General features: G+C 41.4%; 1 long non-coding RNA gene across 1 annotated transcript in view; it reads right to left on the minus strand.

The window, feature by feature from the left end:
• Window positions 1-781: 781 nt before the first annotated feature.
• LOC122230619 overlaps window positions 782-13,291 on the minus strand; it is a 262,023-nt gene continuing 249,513 nt past the window's right edge. Inside the window, exons 2-3 of the long non-coding RNA XR_006207625.1 lie at window positions 4,955-5,420; window positions 782-1,202 (exon numbers count right to left, since the gene is read on the minus strand). This is a non-coding gene — a long non-coding RNA (uncharacterized LOC122230619). The remainder of the gene's footprint in view (window positions 1,203-4,954; window positions 5,421-13,291) is intronic.

A 13,291-nucleotide genomic window follows, 5' to 3' on the forward strand; every position in this document is an offset into this window, starting at 1 on the left:
AGTTCCATGTTTAAGTCTTTAATTCATTTTGACTGTGTGTGTGTGTGTGTGTGTGTGTGTGTGTGTGTGTGTTATGAAATCCAATTTCATTCTTTTGCATTTGGATATCCATTTTTCTCAACACCATTTGTTAAAGAGACTATCCTTTCCCCATTGTGTATTCAGTTAAACTTACATACATATCCTGTCCCCCATTGTGTATTCTGGGTACTTCTGTTAAAGATCATGTGAACATACTTACACAGATTTATTTCTGAGCTAGATCCTTTCTCATCCAACTGTTTGTCTTTATACCAGAAACCACTACACATGTATACTAGAATTGAACAACTAACTAAATGCATGGTGGATAATGGTAGCCAGCTTTTTAATCATTGGAGTGACAATTCATATGTAAGCAAGGACAGGAACTAAGAATGAGTCATATGTTAATGGCTTAGAGTTAGAGACATAAGTAAGAACTTTTGTTTAATATAGAGATAATTATACATATAAATAATTGTAAATATTTGTATATACACAGGTTAGTATAAACACATGCATTTCTCTTCTCTGCTTGCTAAGAAAGCCTAAAAGGAATGAGCTGAGAAGCCAACCGAAGAGCTTCCGATGGCCCAAACTTGAACAATCTGAGCAAGAAAATAAATAAAGTAGTATTGGATCACAATACAAAGTAAAAAAAATCAATATTCATATTAATATAAATCAATGGCTTAATAGAGAAATTAATAAAAGAGACACATCTCACTTGCAGAAGAATTCAAAATAATTTATTCGGATACTCTGGCAGGCAACCATAGGTCTCCACTTCTTATGTGTGAGCCCTGCAGATAGCTTTTCTTCCAAAGTCTAGAGTATGGAAAGGGGAGCAGGAGTAACCTCATGGTGGAGATACCAAACATGATAGCCAATTAATCAAAGTCAAAACCAACAGCAATAAATCACGTAGAGGGTAGGTTTTCTTGCGACGATGTGATAAAAATGGCACTTTCCCTCTGTGGTCTTCTTCTCAGAAGGTCAGAGTGCTAGTCTATGCCTGAGAAAAACATGAGGCAGATTCCAGTAGAGGGGAATCCTACAAATTCCTTGGAAATTTGACCAGAATTCCTTGGAAAGGTCAAGGTTATCAAAAATGAGTCTGAAAAAGTGTCACGGGAAGAGGTATTTAAAGAGATACCAAGATGTAGATGCAATATCATATCCTAGAAAAGACACAGGAAAAGAAAAAAGACGTAAGGCAAACAATATGAACATCGTATTAAAGTATGGATTTTAGTTAATAATAATGTAATAGTAATGGTTCATTTATTGGGGCAAATGTACCAAAATAGTATGATAATAATAATAATAATAATGGAAAACTGGAAATGGGGTATATTGGAGCTCCCTGTACTGTATTCTTAATTTTTCTATAAATCGAAAACTGCTCTACAACATAAAGTCTTCTAAAAAAAAACTCCTTGTCAGAGAATTCTAGTATTCATGTCACTTTTCTTTCGGTGTTCGGTAACTGTCTTGCCTCAACCAAATTAGTTTCACTGTTCTTCGTACGGCAGGTAACTGTTTTTTGAATTTGAACCTGGAATTTGGGGTATGAACTGAACTTCATTTAAATCTTTTGTGCAAGTGGGACTCCTTTGATACTGCTCCGTTAGGGAAGGAGTAATGCTATCTTATTACTGCCAGCTCGGGGTGAAAGTCTAGGTTTCCCAGTCTCTGTTAGTATGCAGGGAGCAGGCCTTCTTATTACTGCTGAGTAGGACTGGGTATTGTGGGTTCCCACGTGGGAGCAGGGGGTTGGTTTCATCACGTTGTGAGGGGCCTTGTTCCTGCAGAGTGGCTGAAAGACTCCCAATTCTCCACTAGGAGCTCTCTGACACTGACCCATTGGGAAGAAGGAAGACGCAACTCAATATTCATTACCACCCGCTGGGGATGGAAGTCTCCACTGTCATGGGCACATGAGGAACAGAGAAATGGAAAGGGTGGAATTGCAAAGGGGCTCATTATGACCCAGCAAGGATGACAGTCCCAGCTCCCCATTTTTTCCTACTCTCTCACCCCCCTGACAAGAAGGGGGTGGAAATTAGGCCTTGTTATAGCCTAATGATGGTGGATTTCCAGGCTCCCTACAAGGAATTTTCAGGACGCTTTTTTTTTTTTTTTGAGACACTTTCAAACTAGAACACGGAAGACAACATTTTTGTATCAGAAATCTGGTGAACATAACCATATATTTGGTTTGGATTTGAAGTCTCTTAAGTTTTGTGGATAGGAAAAATAAAGCAGCCCTTCCTTGTAAAAGGAAATGAAAGAAGACTACAAGCGATTAAGAGTAGCTACAACATGGGGAGGGTTTGGCTTTCCACTGTTTGGTTGGACACTTTGGGCAAAGGACACATAAATCTTCTGGGCCTTTCTGAGGATGTAAGAAGAGAATCTGAGTGAGCTGGCACATGGACAGTGGGCACCTGGGAAGAATATGTGAGTTTCCCAGGAGTCAAATGATAGCTGAGCTTGAGCTTGAGCTATCTGGTCCCATTTAGATCTCCAAACTCAGGAGCAGGGAGAGGTAAAACGGGGAGACTTCACGTTGTGATAAGCTAATCATACCTCACATGAAATGTGTGAGAAAAGCAAGACTCACAGGTCTGCCCTTTAGAAGACAACAAGGGTCAGTCAGTGTTGGCAAAAGCAACGGGAGTGGTCTATACCGAGAGCATTAAGATCTTGTCTGGTTAATAAAGGAGAAATTTCACTTGCGCCTCCCCTCTTCTCCTCAGCTCTCTGGATGAGCTGGACTAGAAGAGGTGTGTGGGTCTCAGTGCCAGAAATCTTATTCTGTCTCTCAATCTTACTCTCTCCCAGCTCAAGGCTGCACTGGCCACCAGTGATGCTGGGAGGAGAAAGGGAGATTAGGCAGAGGATGGTGAGGAAATGAATTGTAAATTGAGTTTGACTTTGAAGCTTTAAAATGGACCAAATTTTAATAACCGCCAGTGAATGCATTTGGTCTTTAAAGCTTTAACATGGTCCAAATTCTAATATCTGTGAGGGAATGGAAAGCTGTGAAATTCTCATATCATTAATGGATAGCAAAGTGAAATTCGACAAAGCCATGATGGAAAAAATAAAGCCATTTCACCTTTAAACCCACCACACTGAGCCTTCTTGACAAACTGGCTACTGAATAAATGATATTTAAGACATGGACTATTCTTCTTATTCATCACTGGGTTTGTGACTGCCTGGCTGTGTTGGCTGTGATAAAAGGGATGCATGAATATACCTAATGCCATTTATTAATATCGAAAAAGGTATTTTTCATGTTCAGCGAGGGCCATTGAACATAATGCTTCCACTTTCTATCCATCTTCCTGTTTACAAAGCAGACTAGAATACAATTCAGAGCTTTTACTGCTGTTCTCCTTGACATTTCACTTACCTGTTTTTCTCCCCCATTAGCCTGCCTTTGAGAGAGTGTGGGCACTGGGTAGTACATCAACTTAATAGCTGGGACATCTGGTGCAGCCTGACAGACAGATTGCCTGCCTACTTAGACCCTCTGCATGAGTATAAAAAATCATAAGAACTTGGCCTTTCCAAAGTTGAGCTGACCTGATAAAAATCTTCCCACAGAAGGCAATGTCACCTCCTTCCCAGGAATTAAAAAAAAAAAAAAAAAAAAAAAAAAAAAAAGAATGCAATCTTAGAGAGGAAACACGAAAAATTAGAATTGCCATGACTTGATTGCCATTTGATTTTGGAAAAAAATAAAACGCTTTTCATGTGAAGTTTTATGTTTTGAAATAATTTCAAACTTAAAAATGTTGCAAAAAGAGAGACAGTATAAAGAACACCTGTTTTCGTTTTACTTCTATTTGTTTATCGTTAATATTTTACCGCTTCTGCTATATGTGTATATCTACATTATTTTTTCTGAACCATTGGAAAGTAAGCTGTATACATCTCCCCTATATCCCTAATATCCAGTGAGTATTTCCTAAGAATGGGAATAGTCTCCTCCATACCGCCAGTAGAGTTGACACATTTATAAATTTATACTGATACAATAATTTTGTCTCATCTGAGATCCACATACAAATTTTGTCAGTCGGGCTTAATCATGTCGTTTATGTCATTTTCAAGAGAACACAGTCATTTGAAATTTAAGCTTAGTGAGGAGTATACCATCCGAACAAACATATATGAGAAATTGTGGGGAATTGTCTTGTTAACGTTCCAGCGCACCAAAAGAAATTGAGAGTGAAAAAGATGCCGTGTTACCAGTCACTTATGCCTTGTCATGAAACTATATAGTCCCGTAAGAAGACAAAAAGATAGCAGAGAAGCATAAATAGGACCTTAGGAACCTTCTTGGTCCAATCTGTCTTCTAGAAGATTGCTGTGTTAATAGGGCAACTGTGCAAGTTTCTGTTTTGTAGCTGTCCAGTCAAAAGTTCCAATTGGAATTTAAATCACAGCTCATTCTCAACAAGAAGCTGTATTTCTGGTCTGTTCTGTGAATCCAAGAGTCCAGAGGCTCAACTTAGGTTGGTCTTTTGATCAGTTCATCTACTAATGTCCCTCTCAGCATTTTCAAAAGAACATGTACCTTAGGGGCATACTTGTGCCATATGCTAGATTGTGCTATCCATGGGCACAGGGTGTGAGCCACATCTCAAGTGTGCAGAGGTGAAATGCAAAAAAAAAAAACCCAAAACACAGCTAGATATTCTTGTATGTGACTTTGCAATGTGACTTACAGCTCCTCTCAAGAACCAGAGACTTTTTCGTTCCTTCTCTCTAGCTGGCCACGTGACTTACTTTGGGCTATGAGATGTTAGTAAATGTGACTCAAAGCCCTGGAAAGCACTATTTCCAAATAAGGTTATGTTCTGAGGTTCCAGGTGCACATAAATTGTGAGGGAGCATTACTCAACACAGTACACACCTTGGGATGAAGCGTGGGATGGCCTGCTGGAAGCCTGGAGACCATGGGAGACCCCTAGAGGCCAAGAAGACTTCCAGCCACCAGACCTGCAAAGGAGGCCATCTCGATGAATTACCCAACCACCTGCGGGCCCACCAGATGACCGCAGACGTACGAGAAGAAACATCCAGCCGACTCACGTAAGTGAACTAAAGACAAGGGTTGTTGCTTGAAGCCACTGTTTTGCGGTGTTTGCTCATAGCAGAAGCTAATGCTGCTTTCCATTGCTATTATCTTGGGAGCAAGGTCGGTACCAAATCAACCTAAACCGAAAGATGGAACATAATTCCAGTCTGTTTCCCTTTGCAAGTGCGTGGACGTCCTCCTTGTAGAGCTCAGAGAGAAATGAACGTAGTAAAGGCCGGTGCTGAAGATACGGAAGTATTGTCATTTAACTCTTCGGGAGAATCACGCATAAGAGCGAAATCTACATAGAGGAAATACAATACCTGAGATCATTAGCTATCTTTGAACACGAACCTAGACTGACATATGAAATATCTAATCCTTTGAATTTAGTTCCACAACAGCTGGCTACGTGATGTCCCTGGACAAAGAACTGTTATGTATGTGGTCTCTGCCCCCCAAACTCCTCAAAATCAGAATCATTATGGCCCTAGATGTCTGCCTAAAGGTTACAACTTATATCTACTCGGTTTCTAACTCTACCTCCGGACTCCTGAATACTGAGAAAGAGAACGCATGAGACTATGGATACATGACACGTTGCAATGGGTCATTCCTTTTATGGGATAAGATTAGTGGAGTTTTCCTAAAATATTCCCCAGAAGAGACTCTTTCAATTCTTTTAATTTTTTCAAGAGGATATGACTGCACTAGATTAAAAAAAAAAACATGATCACTTTTATTTTGAACAATTTATTTTTATTCTCTTTAAAGTGTTTAGGGGAATGTTTAAAAGGTGATAAACATGCAGGGGACCAAAGAGAAGCTCAACAATAAATGTCACTGTTCGAACTGTAATTTATGGCCAGTAGTAGGAACGAGGCAGTATTCCCTACATGTCTCTTTTTCCGTTTTCTACTCCCTGGAGTGTTTCCTGAGTGCTATCATTATCCATCTTGCAGCATTTCAGCTTACATCTTCAAAATAGAAACAGATTTTTAAAGACATGCTACCTTTCCAAAAATAAGTTCTAGATTTAATGAAGTATGCCTTTGACATAGTGTATTATCTTTAAGAAATTGGAGAAGGTCCTGGAAAAGAATGAGAAATGAAGAAATACATATATTTTTTATTCTTCTGGGTAATTATAGCCCAGAAGGCACAGAAAAAGGAATAATGAAAGAGAGAGAAAGAACAAAAAAAAAGAAAGAAAGAAACCTACACGGTGGAGTAAAACCATTAGGAGGGTACCCATCTGTCTGCATGGCTTAGAAGCATCCCTGACAGGTGGCAGAAACATGGAATGATGACCTCTGGAGGGCCCCTTCCAGAACTGTGAATAAATGAAACTGAGTAAAAGCAAAGTTAATAGAGTAATTAATTCCTCCTCTGATTGTACCTCCTTAGTTTCTCTCCCTAGATAGTTGAAATAATTATATTAAAAGGGAGAGCAAGGAGGTTTTAGAACAATTATCTCTGTATTTTGATTGGCTGTTCTTTAATACAAGAAGGAAAAAGACCCTTGTTCTTGAAAGAATGTGATTATGAGAGATGTTATTAGAGTAATTAATTCATTGCTGTGATTGTTTCTTGTTCGTTAGCACAAATGTGGGAAGAAAGAAGTTCAAAAACCGACTTCATTGATTTTTTTTTTCTTTTCTGAAATGCACTTTACGAAGAAACCGTTGAAAGCTAACTGCAAGAGGGAAACGTCCATGAACTTCTTCAGCTTCACTTACGTTATAAAATGGAAAGGAAAAGACCATTCTTACAGTATGTTCCACATCTCCAGGTGAATGTTCGTATTTGACATTTTACAAAGTGCTTAAATTAAGACGAATACGATGTTCACTTCCAATTGGCTTCTAATCTTTCCATGCATAATGCGGGAAACACAGGATCTCACTTTGGGAATATAGGCCTGGCTAAAAGCAAAAGTGATTTAAGCTGTCATTAAATTCAGCACAGAAAATGAGACCCTCATCCTAGGTCCAGGGATTCTATGGAGTCCTCAACCAAGGGAAGCTCTCCAAAACGCATGACACTTTATAAATGCAGAGCTAGCAATGGAAAGAGATGGGGGTTTGAGCCTAATAACATAGTAATAGAATGACGATCTTAGGGGAAGCTGAACTCACTCGGGGAAAAAAGAGTTCTTCTTCTTCCGGCAAAGGTGGGATAAGAGCTCCTCTAAGGCTCTCCTTCTGCGTAAAGGTGGGAGTTATGGCGCCGTTGCTAGATTCATTCGAAACCACTCAGAGGACAGTTTGTCTCTTATGGATGTTGAAGTCTCTGAATCATGCTGAGGCTAAAGATACATGATTCCAGCCCAGCAGATGTAATTATAATTCTGAACGACCCAGTTGCCACTGTTCAGATGCTTGCTGCCTATTATAAATGACTCACTTTTCAAAATTGGAGTTGGTATATCTAAGCAAGAGCTGTACAATTTGTTTTTAAAGTTATGGAGTCTTTTGAACGGTAGCATACATTGGAGGCTGTGTTCGGATAGCAACTTGTCTAGACCCAAGGGGTGCACAGAGACCCAGGACCAAGCATGCAGAATCCAGAGCAGAAGTACCCTGCTACCCAGGAAAAAATCAGCTTCTTGGCTTCAGCTTTCTCATCTCAGATGCAGGAATTGGAATTGCCTGGCCCATGGTCTTGTGAGAATTGGATAAGGTAGAAAATTGGAAAACGTTTTGTAACCAGGCTAAGAGGTGATGCAGTTGGTGAAGATCCTTTTTCTACCTTTCTGGGCAGATTCCTTGGCCGGCCATCTTGTAACAATAGGCCAGGCCTTGGGCCATTTCCTAAACATGAGCTGAAAAACACCAAGTAGGGAAAACAAAACAAAACCCAAAAGACCTTGACCTTGAACAAAATTCAGGGGTCGGTTGATAGGATAAGATGTTAACCTTAAGAAGAGGTGACTTCAAAGAGAAAACAAGTAATGGAAGTCGTAACAACTAAATTACCACGTATCTTTTGTTTGCCTCTCCAGGCTTCCCCTCGCCATACTCCACCCTGCTTTTTGTCTTGGAGGTTGACTTGTGACCTCAGCAGCAGCATTGGGATTCTTTGCCTTCTGGTCCCCAGGTCTGTTTAGCCAATGGGAAACTCCGATGGATGCGAGGAAGAGAAGAGAGGAGGTACATACACGCTCCGCTAGCTTCCTCCTGGAGACACAGGGGTGTCCGATGACCAAAAGCCACTCCTCCTCCCAAGGTAGACCCCTCTGCATAGCTCTCTGGTTCTAGATTCCAATAACCCCTCCCTTCACGCAGGCCTAGCATGGTAAGAATAACAAGTTTTCCCAACATCAGGGCAAGCTCCTTTTTTGTTTTACCTTTTACAATTCGTTTACAAGCCAACCTTTCTCAAATGACTCTAATTTGAGGATAGCTTTTGTTTTCTCTTTGGATTCTGATTGAGAAAGGAAAGGGATATACAGAAAAGCCCCATTCTCTGCTGTTGGATAAATCACTCAGGGCTTCCCACAGATAATCACCGAGCACACTTTTTTATATGCTTCTGACATGCTGCCGTCTTTGTCTCATGTAAGAAAGACCTACGGTTTCCATGGCTCATCCTGTAATGAAAAATAAACGGGTTCCTCTCATTAGCGCTTGAATGTGTTCTATGAAAATAAAAATGGCTGGACGTTATTTAGGCTTTCAGATATTCTTTTTCCATCACCTCCAGCACACCGCGGCCCCTTTGTAAAACTGTTCTCTCCTTTCCTGTGAGGCTTCCAAAAACCTCTGCAGTAAAGTCATCTGTTATTATAGAAAGCTTGATGCATAGGGAAAAGAACGACAACAGCACAGGAAATCTGTATCCTGACTATGGCTGAACAATAGAACAGACGGTGTTTTTCTGAACTCTGAACAATGGGCATATAAAGGATAATTTCAGCTGCAGAGCTAAGCAGTTTGGATTGACAACAACATAAATCAGCTTTGACAATGTATCCCCCTCAGCCAAGCTCACTCATTCATCCAAATTAGAAAACAGGAGCTTAGAAGGCTGGTACCAGCTATTGAAGGAGAGAAAACATGTTTGGGGAAATTACTTGTAGGTAACATGCTAGACAGGCTGTAAAATGATGTAGGACTTAGCTGAGCATTAGCACAGTCTCCTGTATTCTTTGGGTCTATGACTCAATTGCTTCTCTCTGTTTTTTTTTTTTTTGTTTGTTTGTTTGTTTTTCCCCCAAAATTGTAGCATGCATCACTATTTTATTTTATTTTATTTTATTTTATTTTAGTAAGCTTTATACCCAATGTGGCCATGAATTCATGGCACCAAGGTCAAGTGTCACATGCTCTATCCACTGGGTCAGTCAGGTGCCCCCCCCGTTTTCTTAATATTTATACGTTCTGGGATGAAGCTAAGAAAGAAACCAAAGAAACAAAAGGTTTGGGTTGTTAGGGATGATAGTGGAGTTGAGAAGGTTGATATATTTGACAGTAGGGAAAGAAGGAGGGCACAGATAAACAATTTGGCACAGAGTCTGGGGACGGGTATCTGATAGCAAGTGTTGCAGCAGAAACAGCGGTCACGGGTCTATCTCACCTACCTAGTGTTCTTCCCAGTAGAACAGGAAGAATGTAAAGCCAACTTTCCCTCCCATAAGTGGGAATGGAAGAGGAAATACATCCAACTTTCTACATTCTTAGTATCTTATAAATAGTCATCACTCTGCCACGGTAGAATTGCATAAATAATCTATAAAGAATGGAATCCTGTGGCAAGGTTTCTCAGGTCTCATCCATGGAATATGTGGGCACTTAAGTAATCCTCATTGTGTTCATGAGCAACTTCTTTCAACCCTTTGCCTTGATGTTCCTCGGATCCTGCCTAGAAATCACTGCCATTTTCTTACTAATTGCCCCAATTTTAATTATATTCTTTCTACCAGTTCCGGAATTGTGTTTCTAAACCCCAAGCCAGGCTGTGCTACTCCTTTAGCCTCTGACTGCCCAAGTTGTAAGTCTAGTTGTTTGTTGTAGGATTCAAGGTGCTTCGCGATCCGATTCCATCTCATATTTTATTTTTATTTATTTAAAACAATTTTTTTAACGTTTATTTATTTTTGAGACAGAGAGAGATAGAGCATGAATGGGGGAGGGTCAGAGAGAGAGGGAGACACAGAATCTGAAACAGGCTCCAGGCTCTGAGCGGTCAGCACAGAGCCCGATGAGGGGCTCGAACCCACGAACTGTGAGATCATGACCTGAGCTGAAGTCGGACGCTTAGCCGACTGAGCCACCCAGGTGCCCCATCATATTTTAGATGTCACAATACCTAGCTGCCAATAACATGACCTTAGATAAATCCCTCTCCTTCCTGGAATCAGCCTACAGATCTGTCAAAAAGCAGAAGGGAGGGAGGGAGGGAGGTTGGAAGGAAGGAAGGAAGGAAGGAAGGAAGGAAGGAAAGAAGGAAGGAAAAAGGAAGGAAGGAAAGAAGGAAAGATGGAAGAAAGAAAGGAAGAAGGAAGGAAAGATGGAAGAAAGGAAGGAAGAAGGAAGGAAAGATGGAAGAAAGGAAGGAAGGAAGGAAGGAAGGAAGGAAGGAAGGAAGGAAGGAAAAAGGAGGAGGGAGGGAGGGAAGGGAGAAGGGGAGGTTAATAATGAGTTATCTCTAAGTCTTCTTGCAGCCAATAGTATGGATCTGACACTGTCCCTCTCTGTTTTAACCTTTTCATTTATAACTCCATGTGTTTCTATCATTCTTCTCTCAAGTTGGGATGCACCACCCACCTTCTGCACCCATTAAGCCCTTCACATATTTTGAAGCTTAGCTCAAAGGCCATTTTTCCATTAATGTCTTAATTCCCTAGATAAACAACATTTTCCTGCATCCGCATTAATAACTCTTTGGTAGTGTTTTTTTCTATTATCTATACCATAGCTAATGATTTCCCGGCCAGCCTTCTCTGGCAGTCCATGTATGCATTATTTTGTTTAGAATATTTCCTTATGAATAGTTGAAGAATGGATGAAATGCTGTTGCCACTGGAAAACAGGGTGAGTACTTGATAATGACGTTTTTGGGAGTGCCACTTACAGTACAGGGGTGAAAATACAGTGCTCTTTCTTGCTGCCAGATGAACCAATTGAAAACCGTGAGTTACATTAAAATTCAGAACCCCAGAATATTTCTTCGGGTGAGGAATTTGGAGCTAATCCGCCATAGCGTCTCGATTCAACTGACGTGGAAATGGTGACCAAGAGAAATCAGATCACCTTCCTGTGGTGGCAGGATGGGACCTGGTATTCGGTTTTGACCCCTTCGAAGGCTATAGTCTTCATTCCCTTATATCCCAACATCAGCTTCCATGTTGCCAGGAAACCTCTTCCTTAGCCCATCTTGGGAAGGATGGAGAGGTCTCAACCCTTGGGCTGCCTTCTACCTGCAGGCTCCTCATAATCATTCCTTCCTGCAAGATGCCCCAAACATCACCTACCAGGCACTTCCTGGAGTTACTCGCACGGTTCCTTTGAGACACCACTGCTAACTCATGCCAAGTGTGAGCAGGTAGCAGGGGACAAGACTCTCGGGGAACCAGGACTCCTTTCACTGTTTCAGGAGTTCTGTCCCTCACACCACGTGGTGAAGCTCTGCGAGTGCTTGCTTAATCATAAGACAGAGTAAAGGATACTAAGAGGATTAAAAACAAAACAAAACAAAACAACAACAACAAAACATTACCTACTCTGCTTCTCCTCATGATGCAAGAGGGGAAAAAATGCTCCAAAATCCAAGACTGTCCCAAATGGTTTCCTTTATAGATACATTTCAGTCCTTAATCTGGATATCCTGCCATACTTTTTAGTGTGCACCTACTGTGTGGGAATAGTCCCATTGTTTTTAGGGGAACACCACCCCTCACCTAGACAGGATGGTCCCTAGCTCTCCCTTGCAACTCGATCCACGGGTGGAGCTCTATTCATCACCGTATTTGCCAAAGTCTGAATTATTCCACTTGGACAGTATCACCATTACACCGTCATCAGCCTGTGGGAGGGCCGATATCTTTCTGGAGAAGCTGGTTTTGAAATGCCTACAGGCGTCTGTCAAAGACTGCTAGGTGTCCACGATCTCACGGTTTGTGGGTTTGAGCCCCGCGTCGGGCTCTGTGCGGACAGCTCAGAGCCTGGATCCTGCTTCGGATTCTGTGTCTCCTTCTCTCTCTCTCTCTCTCTCTCTCTCTGCCCCTCCTAGCTTGTGCTCTGTGTGTCTCTCTCTCTCAAAAATAAATAAGCATTAAAAAGAGAAAAACCTGTAGGTGTCCACTAATAACCACTTTCCATTGCCCTCTTGCTAACAGAATTCCAAGATTATTTGGTAAGGCAATATGCTTGTCTTAAAAAAAAAAGCAACAAATAACAACATGTATAGGCACTGTCATGTGACATAAGCAGAAGTTGACTGGCTGGGGCACACAAGAAGGCTGTTTTTGCACTTATAAATAGGGGTAGGTTCAGGTCCCATGCCTGCGTTCCCCCATCACCACTTCCTCCAGCCTAGAAAGCAGACACAGTGCCGGGAGGTCCCATGGCCATCTTGTGGCAAAATGGCAGAGCAGAAGGATAAAGGGAGTATTGTTGACCACTGCACGGATCCTAGACCTCCTACCTTTGGATGCTTTGTAATCTGAGAAAAGAATCAAAGAAATCTGTACATCATTGAATCACATGTGTCGGCTTCTTTTACGTGAGCCTGAATCCTAAAGGTACAACATTTAATGAGAGCTTAATCCCTCATATTGTATAAAATGCTCTTCTATTGTCTTTTTTTTTTTTAATTTTCTTTAACATTTATTTATTTTTGAGACAGAGAGAGACAGAGCATGAATGGGGGAGGGTCAGAGAGAGAGGGAGACACAGAATCTGAAACAGGCTCCAGGCTCTGAGCGGTCAGCACAGAGTCCGACGCGGGGCCTGAACTCACGGACTGCGAGATCATGACCTGAGCTGAAGTCGGACGCTTAACCGACTGAGCCACCCAGGCGCCCCCTATTAAGTGTCTTTTAAGAGCATATTAAGGGGGCGCCTGGGTGGCTGGGTCAGTTAAACGTCCGACTCTTGATTTTGGCTTAGGTCATGATCTCACAGTCGGGGTTCATGAGATTGAGCCCCATGTAGGGCTCTGCGCTAATGG

Source organism: Panthera tigris, chromosome C2 (genome assembly GCF_018350195.1).
Source record: "Panthera tigris isolate Pti1 chromosome C2, P.tigris_Pti1_mat1.1, whole genome shotgun sequence".
Taxonomy (NCBI): Eukaryota; Metazoa; Chordata; class Mammalia; order Carnivora; family Felidae; genus Panthera; species Panthera tigris.